This window comes from Elephantulus edwardii, unplaced genomic scaffold, assembly GCF_000299155.1.
Source record: "Elephantulus edwardii isolate Elephantulus edwardi_28Jun2011 unplaced genomic scaffold, EleEdw1.0 scaffold00271, whole genome shotgun sequence".
In the NCBI taxonomy this organism is placed as follows: Eukaryota; Metazoa; Chordata; class Mammalia; order Macroscelidea; family Macroscelididae; genus Elephantulus; species Elephantulus edwardii.
The window spans coordinates 2,813,253-2,827,439 of record NW_006400021.1 but is presented as its reverse complement, the minus strand read 5'-3'; the positions used below and the strand labels follow the sequence as shown (position 1 = coordinate 2,827,439).

General features: G+C 41.3%; 1 pseudogene; it reads left to right on the top strand.

Annotated features, from left to right (window-relative positions):
- Positions 1–12,263: 12,263 nt before the first annotated feature.
- On the top strand, positions 12,264–13,942 carry LOC102845401 (annotated as a pseudogene).
- Positions 13,943–14,187: the final 245 nt, after the last annotated feature.

The window sequence follows — 14,187 nt, the reverse complement described above, 5'->3', positions numbered from 1 at the left end:
GTGTCTGATACAGGCCATGGTCTTTGCAATCACTTGTAATGTATCAGAGAGTTGGGCAATGACTAGGGAGAATAGAAGGAGAATTGATGCCTTTGAGTTGTGGTGCTGGAGAAGAGTATTGAATGTACCATGGATTGCCAAGAAAACAAACAGATTCATCCTGGAGAGGGCTAAACCAGGCTACTCCTTGGAGGCAAGGATTTTGGGGCTTCCTCTGACATACTTTGGACATGTTGTGAGGAGGAACAGGTCCTTGGAGAGGGACATCATGCTGGGGAGGGTGGAGGGACAGTGCAGAAGGGGAAGACCCTCTATGAGATGGATTGATTCAGTGACTGGGGTAATCGGGATGGGTGTGTCAGAGGAAGTGCAATTGGCACAGGATAGAGCAGGGTTTATGGCTCTTGTACATAGGGTCGCTATGAGCCGCAAGCGACTCAACGGCACATAACAACAACAACAACAATGTAATTGTTCTACAGGTCAAGAAAGTTGGATTAAAGATTCTCCTTGAGTTTATTCCATAAATGTCTCAGTCTCGCTAAATGTCTCAGTATGGATTTGGGAAGCTTCTGACTTGCTCTTGTTGTGGAACATAGCAGAAATGTCTTAGGGACCAGACTGAGCAATACAATTACATTTGAAGTTTCTGCTCACATCACTTCTGCTAACCTTCTTTTGACCAGAGTTATACAGTTAAGTGCAGCAACAGCGGGGTGGAGAATATTTGCCTCTACCTTTATGGGAGAGTTCTGCAGAAATGCATGGAAAAGGGCATGGGCATATAATGTGATAACCCAAAGGAGTAAAGATTTAGGAATAATGAATCTACTTTATTGCCTGTATGGTCCTCATATTGGATTTCTCCTCAGAGTGCTTTTTTAACTACTTTGTTTTTTTAAAAACTACCATTTTTAATGTTTAAAAACTTTTTTATTCATTTTTCAAATAACAAGTATGATGATAATTTTAAAGGAATATTGAAAAAATTGAGTAAATTCATTGTCCTTCCCAAATTTAATGAGCAAGTAAATAGAATCAATTCCTATCCTGGGACAGAGTGAAATAACTATACACAAAAATACTGTTGCAATAACTATATATGGAAATGACTGTTAAGCACATAATTATGTCACTGAATCCAAACTAAACATATTCCCAATTCAAATTCTATTTAACTGGATGCCAAAAATGTCCAGTTATTTCAAACATGAAGACAAAGGCAAAGTCTGAGTGGAAAAAGAGAGTTCATATTATTTCACTTTTATAAAATTTACAAAAATCATTTGATCATATGATTATATTGCTAAGACTGTTCCAAGATAGGATCTCAAAGCCAAAGCTTCATTAACATCACAGTAAATACACCTCCAACTTTAAGGCAATTGCAGGCAGAAGAAATTGGCAGTCTCATCCTGAACCCTTTAATTGAGTCTGCTGTTCCATCAAATAAACTATCAATTTTATCTAATAGCTTGTTAAACTAATAGATACATCAGCTCAAAACAAGGAGTGACAGCCTGACTATGCTCATAAGCTCAGTTCTGAGAATCAAATTTAAAAAGGCCAGTTGTTAAAACTGAATGATGTCCAGAGGAGAGTGACCAGGAAGGTACAAAAAAAGTCAAAACTAAGTTAAAAGAAAAATAGTAATCATTAGTTAGGGGGTTATTTTAAGTGCAAGTAATGTGGGTGCAGGTCAGAAAGAGAATTCACAGGAAGTTGGGTGAAGAATGTGCAAGTTTGCGCATTAACCTGCAATCTAAAACTAAGGAGAAGGGATAAGCGTGAGAAGAGACAACCACAAACACCTCTCAAAAAAAGGAAAGTATATAACAAGATCATACCTGCCTTTAATCAGAAAGTTCCTAGTTATACTTGAGAAGAAATTTTGACAATCTTTTGTCCCTAGAGAATGAAGAAGCAGAAGAAAGAAAAAGGCAGAATTACCAGTTTTATTTAAACCATAACTTTTATGATACAAGTAATGTTGTTGTATACTGTTGATTTGGAACCAACCCACAGCTGACTCACTACCAGTTTTCAGAGGTGGTAAATTGCACAGGAGATTGTCCGTCTTTCTCCCTCAGAGCAGATGGTGAATTCAAACGGAGAAAAGACACATCTGTGATACACACCCTTCTTGACTTTAAACCATATGTTTAATGGAGCAGTGTTCCCTTGCTCCATTCAGACAATAGCTTCTTGGTCTAGATATAGATTTTGCACAAGCACAATTAAGTGTTCTGGAAGTACCACTTTTCTCAATAATTTATTATGATCCACACGGTCAAATGCCTTTGCATAGTCAATAAAACACAAATAACCTGATTGTGCTTTTGTAAAATCTATACTTGGACAAGGACAAGAACAGAGCAGGGAAATACTGCATGGTTCAAAATCAGGAAAGGAGTGCATCAGGGATGTGTCCTGTCTCCATACATTTTCAGTCTATATGCAAAACAGATCATTCAGGAAGCAGGGCTTTATGAGGAGGAATGTGGCATCAGGATTGGAGTAAGACTAATCAACAACCTATGTTATGCAAATAACACCACTTTGCTTGCTGACACTGAAGAAAACCTGAAGCTCTGTAGTCTTCAATATAGATTGAAGCTCAACATCAAGAAAACAAAAGATTCTCATCACTAAGTCAACTGACTGCACCATTATACAGAGAAGAAACTGAGGTTGTTAATAATTAATAGTTTGTTCCACTCTACAATCAATACTCTTAGCACCAGTAGTCAGGAAATTAAAAGACAAATTGTATTGGAGAAAATCTACTGTCAGGGACCTCTCCAGAGTGCTGGGAAGCAACGAAGTCAGTCTAGACATTGTTGTTGTTGTTATGTGCTGTCGAGTTGCTTGCGACTCATAGCGACCCTCTCTGTACAATAGCCCTAAACCCTGCTCTACACTGTGCCAATCACACTGCCTCCGCTACACCCATCCTGATTACCCCAGTCACCGAATCAATCCACCTCATAGAGGGCCTTCCCCTCCTGCGCTGTCCCTCCACCCTCCCAAGCAAAATATCCCTCTCCAAGGACCTGTCCCTCCTTACAACATGTCCAAATTATGTCAGATGAAGCCCCAGAATCCTTGCCTCCAAGGAGCAGCCTGATTTAATCCTCTCCAGGATGATCCTGTTTTGTTTTCTTAGCAGTCCATGGTATTCTCAATACTCTTCTCCAGCACCACAGCTCAAAGGCATCAATTCTCCTTCTATCTTCCTTAGTCATTATCCAACTCTCTAATGCATAACACGTGATCGCAAAGACCATGGCCTGTATCAGATGCACCTTAGTCTCCAGACTGACACCATTGCTCTTCAGTACTTTGGAGAGGTCCCTAACAGCAGACTTTCCCATTGTAATATGTCTTTTAATTTCCTGGCTGCTGTTGCCAAGAGTGTTGACTGTGGAGCCAAGCAAACTAAAGCTAAGAACAATCTCAATCTCTTCGCCATCCATCCTAATGCTACCAGTTGGTCTAGTGGTGAGAATTTTTGTCTTCTTGATATTGAGCCTCAATCCATATCGAAGGCTGCAGTCAGTCCTTGACCCTCTGCAGCAAGTGCTTCAAGTAAGGTGCGCCTAATCCAGGCCATAGTCTTTCCAATTATTTGCTATGCCTCAGAGCGCTCAACAGTGACTAAGGAGGACAGAAGAAGAATCAATGCCTTTGAATTATGGTGCTGGAGAAGAGTCTTGAACATACAGTGAACTGCAAAGAAAACAAATAGGTCTGTCTTGGAGAGAGTGAAACTAAGTTTCTCCTCGGAGGCTAGGATTTTGAAGCTCCATTTTACCTACTTTGAGCACGTGGTCAGGAGAGACCAGTCCTTGGAGAAGGACATCATGCTCAAAAAGGTAGAGGGACAGTGCAGGAGAGGAAGACTCTGGATGAGATGGACTGATACACTAACTGGGGCAATAGGTATTAGAGTGTCAGAATTAGTGAGACTGGCTCAGGACAGGACAGGCTATAGAGTTGTTGTACATAGGGTTGCTATGGGTCACAGATGACTCAATGGCATATAACAATAATACTAATATTAATAAAATCTTATATCATTTCCCCATAACTATTCAATCTGAAAGCTGAGCAAATTATTAAAGAACCTGCATCTATAAAATGGAATTGGATTTCAGGAAGTATTATCAGTGACCTTTGGTATGCAGATGACATAACCTTGCTTGCTGAACGTGAGGAGGACTTGAAACGTTTGGTGCAGAAGATCAAACACTAAATTCTTCAATATCAATTGCATCTCAACATCAAGAAAACAAAAATTTTCACTACTGAACCAATAGGCAACATCATGATAGTCAGAGAAAAGATTGAAACTGTCAATGACTCCATCTTACCTAGTTCCACAATAAATACACTTGGCATCAATAGTCAGATCAGGAGACATATTGCACTGGGAAAGGCAAGGACCTCTCCAAATAACTGATGAGCAATGTTAGTTTGAAGACGACGGTGTGCCTGATTCAGATCATGGTCTTTTCAATCTCTTGCTATGCATCTGAGAGCTGGACAGTGAAGAAGGATGACAGAAGAAAAATTGATACCTTTGAGTTGTGGTGCTGAAGGAGAGTACTGAATATCCCACGGAGTGCCAAAAGAACAAATAGATATGTCTTGCAGAAAGGCGAACAAGATTGTTCCTTCTAACAAAGATGGTGAAACGTTTCACATACATCGGGCATGCTGCTAGGAGAAGCTATTCCTTGGGGAAGGAATGGGAATAAATATGGATCTCTTCCAGTCGATTTTCCAGGTAGTTGTCCTCAAGATTTCTTGGCATAACCTGGTGAGCATGTCTAGGGCACCATCTGTTCATTGGAATGTGTTGGTTGGTATTCCACCAATTCCTGGGGCCTTGTTTTTTGTGTCAGAGAAGCTTGAACTTCCTTCTTTATCACCATTACCTGAACATATGTTGTTTCATGAAATCCTTCTGTCAATTCTTTTTTATGCAATGACTCTGTGTACTTCTATCTTTTGTTAATGACTTCCTGTATCAATAAATATTCTGCTTATAGCATCCTAAGTATTGAAACTCAAGGTTTGAAATTATTCTTCAGTTCCTTTAGCTTAAGAAATGTCAAGAAAGTGTGGATCTTTTGATTTTCCAACTCCATCTGTCTGCACATCTCATTATAATAATTTGCTTTGTCTTCTCGAGCTGTTCTTTGAAATCTTCTGTTCAGCTCCTTAACTTGTTTTCTACCTTTTCTTTGGCTTCTCTGAGTTCTATTGCATTATTTAGAGTCTCTTCTGATATCTAACTATCTCGGTCTTTTCTTCTTCCTCTGTTTTTTTAAGACCTTTTTCAATTCTTCATGAGTTAATTTCTTTATATCCTCCCACAGCTCATGTAGTCTTATTCAAGACCTCAGACATGTTCCAGAGATGCCTTTGAAATTCAAGTGAGATAGACTAAATGTCAATATTTGGTTCTTATGGATTTGTCCTAATTTTTTTAAACTTGTATCTGAGTAGTTGATGATCGGTTCCACAATCAGCACCAAGTCTGGTTTCTACAGCTGATATTGAGCTTCTCCAACAATTCTTCCCACAGATGTACTTAATCCGGTTCCTGTACATACTGTCAGGTGAAATACATGTAAATAGTCATCATTTATGTTTCTTGTAACATATCTTTGCAATAAATAAATCACTGATTGTACTAAATTCTATCATTCTATCTCCAGCTTCATTTTCGTCACCAAGTACAGGTTTTCTGACATTAGTTTTAATGCATCTTAGTTGCATGTTCGATTGATTCTTGACAGCAAAAGTTGGTAGAGTTAATCTATTCTTTTTGGCTCTGATTGTTGGTGTATGTATTTGAATAATAGTTGTATTAATCAGTCTTTCTTGTATGTTGATGGCTTTATCCTGTTGCTCACAGCATTGTATTTCAAGATGGATCTAGAAACGACCCTTTTAATTATAAATGCAACTCTGTTTTCCCCTGAACTTTCCATCTCTGGTGTAAAGATCATATGATTGTCTGATTCAAAATTTGGTATGTAGCTTTCTAATAATTTTCTTTACTTTTTACCTTCAAAAAAATACCAAATATGCAAATAAAATGCAGCTCATGAAAAGAAAATTCATTCAAATATCTGACCTATAACTGACATAGATAATAGATTAGTATGTAAGTACCTCAAAATAGGTGTACAAACATCAGTAAGTGTTCTAGGATTACCATTATTCTCAAGGTTAGCCATATTTGTTATGATCCACACACAGTCAAAAGCATTTACATAGTCAATAAAGCATAAATAGACATTCTCCTGGTATTCTTTCAGCCAGGATCCATCTGGCATCAGCAATGATATTCCTGGTGCCACGACCTCTTCTAAATCCTGTTTGAATTTCTGGTAGTTCCCTATCTATGTACTGTTCCAGCTGTTTTGAATGCTCTTCAGCACTATTTTGATTATATGTGATATTAACTACATTGTTCGATAGTTTTCACATTCTGTTGGATCACTTTTCTTAGGAATGGGAACAAATATGGGTCTCTTCCAATTCGATGGCCAGACAGCTGTCTTTCAATTTTCCTAGCATAGAGTAGTGAGTGCATCCAGGGCTGCTGTTGTTTGCCCATCCTTCTCCCACTGCATCCAGGACTATATCTGTTAATCAACATTTATTATCCCATTGATTCCTTAGGCCTTAAATTTTTGCCAATGCCTTCAACGCTGTTTAAACTGCCTCTTTCCTTATCATTGGCTCCTGCTCATATGGTATTTCCTGAATTTTTTTCAGTGTTAGAGGAAGAAATTAAAAATTTTTACCAGATCTTGCATTCTGAAATTGACATGCAATGAAGATGTCTTAATGATAATTGGTGACTGGAATGCAAGAGGGGAAAACAGTAAGAAGAAATCGTAGCTGGAATATATGGACTGGTGCTAAAAATGAGACCGGAAATAGAATTTTATATTTTCAATGATTTGTTAATCTTAAATACTGTTTTTTGCATTTCTTCTTGTTGTTTTGTTGGGTTTTTAAAATTAACGTTAATGAAAGTTTATAGAGACTTTGGATTTCCATTTATTCATTGTTTCACTTGTCTCCCTGCCCACTCCTCCCCACACCCAGTTCGCTCTTCTCTTTGAAAAGCAAAAGAAAATTCTTTCATTGTTATACAATCCCTCCCCCAACTCCACTCCACTATGCAGATTTCATTCTAGACTCCTGTTATGACAATAATACCTACTCATATATCCATTTTAAATAGTTCTCTCTCATCTGTTTCAATGCTGTATACGTTATTTATCCCCTTTTCTTAAGTTCTCCCCAACCCCGATATCAGTCCTGTTTTACATCAGTGGCACTATATAATATTTGTCCTTTTATGACAGAGATATTTCACTCAACATAATGTCCTCCAGAGTCACCCATTTTGTATAATATTTCATGAGTTCCTTGTTTTTCAATGCAGCATAGTATTCCATTGTGTGTATATACCAGAGCTTCTTTAGCCATTCATTTGTTGATGGACACTTGGGTTGTTTTCAACTCTTAGCTATTGTGAACAAAGCAGCAATAAATATGGGTGTACATATATCTACTTGGGTAGCAGTTATGTTTTCTTTAGGATAAATTCCTAGTAGTGGAATTGCTAAGTCAAATGTTATTTCTATTAGTAACTTTTTGAGAAAGCGCCATACTGCCTTTCCACAGTGGTTGTAGCATTTTACACTCCCACCAACAATGAATAAGGGTTCCAGTTTCTCCACAACCATACCAGCATTTATTATTTGTTGTTCTGTTAAATTTTGCTATTCTTACTGGGGTGATGTGATATCTCATAGTTGTTTTGATTTGCATCTCTTTTAGAGCTAGGGATTTTGAGCACTTCTTTATGAGTTTCTCGGCCATCTGAATGTCTTCTTTGATGAAGTATCTGTGCATATCCTGTGCCCAGTTTTCAACTGGATTGTTTATCTTGTTGTGGTGCTCAAGTATTCTATAAATTCTATATATAAGTCCCTTATCTGACATGTCATTACCAAATACTTCTTCCCCAGTCTGTGGCTTCCCTTTTTATCCTGTTGGAGAAGTTTTTGGATATGCATAGGGACTTGATTCTTATAAGGTCCCATTCATCTATTTTATCCTCTCCTGGTTGCAGGTTTTTCAGGATGCTCAGAAAACTGTTCATGGTGTCAATTAGGGCTTCTAGAGTTCTTCCAAGCTTTTCTCTAATGCAGTTTCTAGTCTTTGATTTTGTCCTAGGTCCTTGATCCACTTTGAGTTGGGTTTTGTGTATGGTGTTAAGTGTGGGTCTTTTCACAAAGATCCTTCGTATTTCCTTCATCCCACCCACCAATCGAATTGTGCAACCCTATGATTAACACTCTACCACCTCCACTCATTCTCACCCCCCTATTTCTACCCTCCATCCCCCACCCCCACACCACCTTGGATTCTCATGTACTCATTCTACAATAATGGTTACAATATTTGTCCTTGTGGGACTGAGTTACTTCACTCAACATAATGTTCTCCAGTCTCTCCCAAGTTAGGTAGTAATTTACACAATAAGTGCTCCTGCTTGCTGCATAGTATTCCATTGTATGTATGTACCACAACTTCTTAATCCATTCTTTTGTACTTGGATATCTGGGCCGTTTTCATGTTCTTGTAATGGTGAACACTGGTGTACAAGTTTCCATTTGAGTCTCAGTTCTCATTTTCTTGGGGTATATTTCAAGCAATGGAATAGCTGGGTCATATGGAATCTGGTGAGGCCACACATTATGGATTCATGCTTTTCATGTATCACAAGTATTTATGAATTCCAAGTCCCAAAGCCATGAGTAGTTTGACAACCAAGAACACACTATACTGATTCAATCAGGAAGGACAAAAAAAACCCCAGACATTCTTGGGGACAAAAATTTTTTAAAGAAAAAATGGTGCACACCTCTAGATATTGGCAGAGCTGCAAATAAAATACTGCATTCCAACTATGCAGCAGTGAAAAACAATGAACTCATAAAATATTATGCAAAGTGGATGACCGTAGAGGACATTATGCTGAGTGAAACATCTCAGTCACAACAGGACAAATATTGCATAGGGCCACTATTATAAAACAGGACTGACATTGGGGTTGAGGGAAGACAGGAAAGGAGGGGAGGAATGATGTATTCATTGAAACAGATGAGGGAGAAAGCTGTTTAAAAGGGATATATGATTGGGTATTATTGTCATGACAGCAGTCCAGAATGAAAGCTGCACAGTTGAATGGACTTGGGGGAAGGGATTGCATAACAATGAAATATTTTTTTCCCCTTTTGCTTTTCAAGGAGAAGAGTGAATTGGGGGAAGGGGTGAGCAAGGAGAAAAGTGCAACAATGAATGACTGGGAACCCTAAGTCTCTGTAAACTTTCACTAAAATTAATAATTTTTAAAAATGGCAATTTAAAAACCGAGAAAGAAATAGATGAAGGAAAGAACTGTTTAGGAGGAATATATGATTAAGTATTGTTGTCATGACAAGAGTCTAGAATGAAAGCTGCATAGTGGAGTAGGCTGGGGAATGGGTGGGATTGTATGAACAATGAAAGGTTATTTGTTTGGGGTTTTTTTTTACTCTTCAAAGAGAAAAACGAACTGAAGGGGAGGGGTAGGCAGGGAGGAAAGTGTTCAACAATGAATGAATGGAAATCCAAAGTCTCTGTAAACTTTCATTAAAATTAAAAAAATGTATTGCATTCCTTTAATGAGTAAATTAAAATAAAGCAATAGAGTATAATGCTTCTAAGATAGCTATCAGATCTCTGTAAAATTTAACAACGTACTCTTACAAAAAACAACCAAGAGATGTACACATGTATCATGGTTACTATAAAAACGAAAATATGGACACACATGCACATATGCCTCTTTTCACATGCCTTTCTGCCCCTCTGCAGCAGAGTGTCAAGGACTGCAGCCTACAATATGGATTGAGGCTCAATGTCAAGAACACAAAGATTCTTACCACTGGACCAATTGGCAGCCTCAGGATGGATGGTGAAGAAATTGAGATTGTACACAGCTTTAGTTTTCTTGGCTCTGTAGTCAACAGTCTTGGCACCAGCAGCCGGGAAATTAAAAAGCGCATTGCCATGGGAAAGCCTGCTGTTAGGGACCTCTCCAAAGTACTGAAGAGCAATGGTGTCTCTCTGGAGACTAAGGTGTGTTTGATACAGGCTATGGTCTTCGCAATTACTTGTTATGCATCAGAGAGTTGGTCAATGACCAAGGAGGATAGAAGGAGAATTGATGCCTTTGAGCTGTGGTGCTGGAGAAGAGTATTGAGTGTATCATGGACTGCTAAGAAAACAAACAGATTTGTCCTGGAAGGGGTTAAACTGGGTGGCTCCTTGGAGGCAAGGATTCTGAGGCTCCGTCTAACATACATTGGACATGTTGTGAGGAGAGACCGGTCCTTGGAGAGGGACATCATGCTTGGGAGGGTGGAGGGACAGCGCAGGAGGGGAAGGCCCTCTATGAGGTGGATTGATTCAGTGACTAGGATAATTGGAATGGGAGTGTCAGAGACAGTGCGATTGGCACAGGACAGAGCGGAGTTTAGGGCTGTTGTACATAGGGTCGCTATGAGTTGCAAGCGACTCGACGGCACATAACAACAACAACAATCAACCTGGATAGACACTGCTCCGAAGTGGAATAGCAATTCCATATCCAAGACCATGTCCATATCCATTTCTTTGTGGATTTCTCAAGTTTTTTCTGGTCCTCCCTCAAACATACAATTTCCTTTTCTAGGCTTTTGTCTTTCCTTACGAAGAGTTCAAAGTAAGCAAGATGAAGCTTCATCATCTTACCTTCTAAGGAGAGTTCTCATTTTATTCCCTCAGTTATTATGAGCTGTCAAGTCAGAACAGACTCATAGCTGATCCTCCAGCAGGTTTTAACAGGCTGTAAATTATATGGAGAAGATTGCTCATCTTTCTTACTGGTGGAATCCAACCACCTGCCTTTGGGTTGGCAGCACAAATCCTTACCACGGGGTCATTGGCACTGATTTTGTCCATTCTTCTTCCTTATTTAGCTAAAACTCCAGTTGCCATCAGTCACTCAAATATTGCTGATAAGTCGTAACTGACTCATAGATGATCTTCCAGTAGGTTTCCAGAAGTTGTGAATTACACGAGAGATTATTCCTCTTTCTTCTTAGGAGAAAGATGGATAATTGGAACCACCTGGCTGTGTATTGGCAATACAACTCCTTATTAACTAAGCTACCAGAGCTCTCTAGTTCCCCTCAGGTTGATTTAGTTTTTAACCTCAGGTCTGGCATTGTAAAATTGTATTCTAAGCAACCAAACATATTGTCATTTGTTTTACTCAGGAGTCCCTTGATACACTGCGGGCATAATTTGCTGTTATTATTGTGAAGTTGATGCTAACTGATAGACACCATTAAAGGGTGTTGACCCTAGAGGACTTGGAAGCAGAAGTGGCATCCGCTTTCTAAACAACATGCCTCTGGAAACTCTATGAACTGAGAAATTACAATAGTTATAGAACTTCAAGTCCTGTTCATAAGGTTGCTGTGAGTCATGCTCAACGGGACAGCAATAAAGAACCACCTTAGAGGACAGAGTAGACCTACCCAATAGGATTTTCAAAGCTGTATTTTTTTTTTACAAAATTCATGTATATTGTGTTTCTCATATTACTTCATTTATGTTGTGTTTCATACAATCATTCCTATACATTGTGTTGTGTAAAATTAATTACCATTGATCATCATGTCCACCATTGTTCAATCTTTTCAGGTCTCCACTGGATCTTTCCTAATTCCTTCACTACCTTTTCTACCCACAAATTCTGTAACCCTATGATTCTCCCACCCCCTGCCCACCTTCAGCCATTCAGCCATCTGACACCTTCCCCTTCCCTCCTTGGACATTCAGACACATCTTACTAGTTATCCTTCTGTTCTTACGCAGTATTTGTCCTTAAGAGACTGCATTAGTGAGGAGGGGGAGGGGAAGGTGGGGGAGGTGTTGGCTGAAGCCGAACTAGAGGCAGCAGAGCCGCTGGGCTGCTCATCGTTGGGCCTGAGAGCACTGAAAACCTCAGTTGAGCAGCCGCACCTGAAGACAGCCGGGGTGGGTGGAGCCGCCACCGTCGCCGGGAAGCCTTAGGCTGGAGAAGTCTGCCCTCCGCCCGTCCGCCCGGCTTCCCTGCTCCCCGCTACTGAACAATGAAAGAGACTATGCAAGGGACTGGGTCTTGGGGGCCTGAGCCTTCTGGACCTGGCTTAGCCCCAGTTAACTCAAGCCCCAGAAGGGAGCGTCTTCGTTGGCCTCCACCTCCTAAACCTCGATTCAAATCAGGCGGAGGGTTTGGGCCAGATCCTCGGTCAGGGACCACAGTGCCAGCCAGATGCCTCCCTGTCCCTCGACCTTCCTTTGATGCCTCAGCTAGTGAAGAGGAGGAAGATGAGGAGGAAAAAGTGGCAGCTTGGAGGCTGCCCCCTAGATGGGGTCAGCTTGGAGCTTCCTAGCGGCCTCGCCGTCTCCGCACCAATCATGGAAAAGCCTGCGCACAGCGCCTCCGCAGAGCTATGAGAGCCTTCGGGATGTTGCTCTACTCAAAAAGCACCTCACTGACATTCCACTGCAAGCTTTCGGGGCGCCACCTGCGCCGGCGGCGGGGCCTCATGCACCCCAAGAACCATCTTTCAGCCCAGGAGGGGGGCGCAACAACACACAGGTGCCATCCCCCTGCTGTCGTTTTGACTTCCCCCGAGGCCGCCCCCACCCCGGCTGGGTTTGCTAGGTGTTCTCATGGCCGAGGACGGGGTGAGAGGGTCTCCACCAGTACCCTCTGGACCCCATGTGGAAGAAGATGGAATCAGGTGAACCCCAAAGTCTCGTCGGGACCCTGACTCTGGCCTTCTTCCATGTTTGGGGGACCACCCTGGGCCAGAAAGGGAACGAGGTCTGGCACCCCCTGATGCCAGCATCCTCATCAGCAATGTGTGCAGTATTGGAGACCCTGTGACCCAGGAGCTTTTTCAAGGCTCGGATTTGGGTACTGTGGAAGAGGCAGAGCGGCCTGGGGGAAAAGCTGGTCAGCACAGTCCCCTGCGGGAGGAACACGTGACCTGTGTGCAGAGTATCTTGGATGAATTCCTTCAAACTTACGGTAGTCTTATCCCCCTCTGCACTGATGAGGTAGTAGAGAAGTTGGAGGACATTTTCCAGCAGGAGTTTTCTACACCTTCCAGGAAGGGCCTAGTGCAACAGGTGATCCAGTCTTACCAGCGGATGCTAGGCAATGCCATGGTCAGGGGCTTCTGAGTGGCTTATAAGCGTCATGTGCTGACCATGGACGACTTGGGGACCTTATATGGGCAGAACTGGCTCAATGACCAGGTGATGAACATGTATGGAGATCTGGTCATGGACACAGTCCCTGAAAAGGTGCATTTCTTCAACAGTTTCTTCTATGATAAACTCCGTACCAAGGGTTATGATGGAGTGAAAAGGTGGACCAAAAACGTGGACATCTTCAATAAGGAGCTGCTGCTAACCCCCATCCACCTGGAAGTGCATTGGTCTCTCATTTCTGTTGACGTGAGACAACGCACCATCACCTATTTTGACTCTCAGCGCACTCTAAACCGTCGCTGTCCTAAGCATATTGCCAAGAGGCAGAGGCAGTGAAGAAAGACCGATTGGATTTCTACCAGGGTTGGAAAGGTTCTTCAGAATGAATGTGGCCAGGCAGAATAATGACAGTGACTATGGAGCCTTTGTGTTGCAGTACTGCAAGCACCTGGCCGTGTCTCAGCCATTCAGCTTCACCCAGCAGGACATGCCCAGACTTCACTGACAGATCTACAAGAAGCTGTGTCACTGCAAACTCACTGTGTGAGCCTTGTGCCCTGGACCTCAAGTCCTTTACAGGGCAGGGGACATCGAAAACCTTCCTTCTGAGAAACTCCAGTTCCTTGTGTTTCCTTCCATACCCAGCCCTTTGGGTTTTTCATATTTAAATGTTTTAATTGACTTCTGTATTCCCCCCTCCCCCTTTGAGAGGATATTTGTTGAATTCTGATGGGCAGGGGCTAGCCATGTAAAGCCTCTTTCTCCTGCTGTAAGGGATGTGGCCTGGGTGGG